The following is a 2,955-nucleotide window of genomic DNA, read 5'->3' as shown; positions in this document are numbered from 1 at the left end:
TTCAATTTCATAAGTCTTGTCATGTTAGATTCATTTTCATTTTATAAATGTATGCGCGCTATGATAGACAGAATGTTTGTACAGGTAATGTTATGTTTGTATTCGTTTTACCTTTCTTTTTGTTTACGTTGAAGGATATGTTGGAGTCTGTAAGAAAAAAATCTGCACAAAAACAGGAAGACATATGTCGGGGAGAGTCTATATTTGGACAATTTTGTACTGCTTTTTACAGTTAATCCGTTCTATGCATTGACGTCACAGTTATTTAAGTATGAAATAAAGCATTTCGATTGTATTTGGTTTGAGTGTATGTGTGTATGAAGAATCATTTAGAATATTGTTTACATTTAGTACTAGAATAAAGTAAAGTGAAGCCCTACTATAAATGCTTCATTCGTAGTGACATTCCATTTTTGCATCTGTATTTTGAAGTTTTTCTATAGTATGGTTTTGTGAATAGATTATGTAGAAGTAGGTTATTTTAATTCGTACACTTTAAAATTGTTTAGCATTTGCTAAAATGTCTTACTTAAAGTAACATTTTCTTTAGTAAAGTTGATTACTTGGAATCATAGGATTTGACGTTGAAAATGTGTTTTTTTACGTGTGCACATATGTATGAATTATTTGATTCCTTTTTCAGCTTGGATACATTTTACCGATTTTGAAGCAAATTAATTTCTTTTCCAATGGAACTATTTGAAATACTTGGAGGTTGATGTCCTTCGAAGTATGTTTTGTAGAAAATGAAGGCATAATAATTGTGAATTAAATTTTGAGGTACCATGAGTATCTAATTCAATGTGATGTGAAGCAAATAAAAATCATTCACATCACCTTTATCTTTGCATATATTATTGTTTCACTACATATTTAAAAATAGAAGTCATGCTTCAACAAATATAGGGATATAAAAAAAATCAAAATCCATTCCGTTTCGGTTTTTTCTTGGATGTTTACTGTTGTGTTTTGTTTTGTTTTCGATATTCTTCTCTTTTGTTTATGAATTATTTGAAATTTTCTTTCCTTCGTATTCGTATCAAAATCACTTAACCACAAAATGAGTACTTCTATAGATAGGTGTAGTTTAGTTTATGAAATCTATATTTCAGTTAGACAGTGTACTTCGCTTTGGTTCCAAGTCAAAAATGTCCATTTTTTTTATCAAGTTTTATATTTACAATGTATATTTATCAAAAATTCATTGTTATATTTTCAATGTAAGAACGAGACATGCGATTGTACATCTTTTCCTTAAAATGAAACAAGGCATAACTTCATGATTATATTGAACTTTTCATGTTAATTAAAATAATTAAATAAAATATTAACGTCACCACAATCAATTCCAGAAAATCCGATATAGATTCTTCTTCATTAAATTTAAATATCGAGAGTGGAGAAATATTGTAATCCTCAAGAGCATTGGATGAAATCCTGTTCCTTCCATGAAATCTGTAAATAAAAAAGCCAGAAGTATAAAATTTAATCACCGCCTGGTGGTTACAAGGTTACGTGCATTTTTAATCACCGGCTTAGAATCGGAGAATATTTGTTATAAGTTACTTATAATCGAAGTTGAAATGGGTGTAAAAGGCTATTACCACCCTTTTAATTGAACTACATTTTGTAAGTAAACTTTGTCGTGTCATATTTTTTTCTAATGAATATTTATGCATGCCAGACAAAGAATATAACTGATGGTAGATAAGAATATTGTTGTATTCAATGCACTTACCTGACATACTATTATCATTTCATTTGCTTAAGAAATCTTCAATTGTGAGATTAAAAAATGCATTTGAGGTTGTTTCAGTGTGATGAATTGAAGATACAAATAACGAAACAAAAATTAGCAGAGACTGGTTGTCTGTATATCAGCACTAGTTGAACACACCCCAGATAGCATTCACTGAATTCTTTGATTTTAAACTGTGTGTAAAATAGCTTTCAAGACTATACATTTGTTAGTTTTCAGTAGGATTCAGAAAATAGATTTAATTAGCGGAACAAAACAAGTTTTTCTTCTCTCTTATCTATGCAAAAGTAGACATAATTAATTCAGTAATATTTGTTTTTTTCACAATTTGTCTGAACGATTAGCACACTTTTTTATTGTATCTGGGAGAATAATAAAAACCGTTCTATATCATGTCTTGTCTTTTGGTAGCCTAGACCATTGTGTAAAAATTAGCCCGAAACGTTTGAATGAATAACTCTATTTTACTTATACGCATAGATAGTTTTTTAGTCGTTGTTGGTTTCAATTTTAGGAGTATATTTTTACAAACATTGTACATAACAGATACTTTGTATTGTTCTTAATAGCAAATACTATAAAACATGGGTCAAATCAATTTTGCGTATACACTCCAGCAGAGTACAGCACAAATACTTTTAAGGGCACCTTTCTTAAAAGGCCTTTTAAAACATTTCAGAAATTTCAGATGTCAGATTAGTAACGGCACTGGTCAACAAACATGATATTGTATGAACGACATTCTGAATTTAGACATACTGTTGTTTTTACTCTTTGGTTCTTATCAAGTACATGTCATGTCCAATAGTTAGCTAGATGATAGTTGTCGGTTACTGTACTATTGCCCTTATTTTTTCTCTGATATGTTTGTTCCATATAACCTTTTCTTTTGGATTGTAATTTGTATTTATTTTTTGAAATAGTATCGCCTAACTCAGTATGTTATCTTTGTGGAGACATTGATAAAAAATTTGAAAGGCTAGTAAGTTGTATTTGCGATATCTACTGTAAAACAAATCATAAAGTTTCAATTACTTTAATCTCTCTCTCTCTCTCTCTCTCTCTCTCTCTCTCTCTCACACACACACACACACACAAACACACACACAAACAAAAACACACACATACATTGTGATTCTCCTGTTAAATCTTAAACTCATGATTGGTATATACTAAACTTTCATTTTCCTCCATAT

The sequence above is a fragment of the Perna viridis genome, chromosome 10, assembly GCF_037379345.1.
Source record: "Perna viridis isolate PV_CMFRI_1.1 ecotype Kerala chromosome 10, ASM3737934v1, whole genome shotgun sequence".
NCBI classification, from domain to species: domain Eukaryota; kingdom Metazoa; phylum Mollusca; class Bivalvia; order Mytilida; family Mytilidae; genus Perna; species Perna viridis.
The sequence above is the reverse complement of the archived record's forward strand: the minus strand, read 5'-3'. Positions refer to the sequence as shown.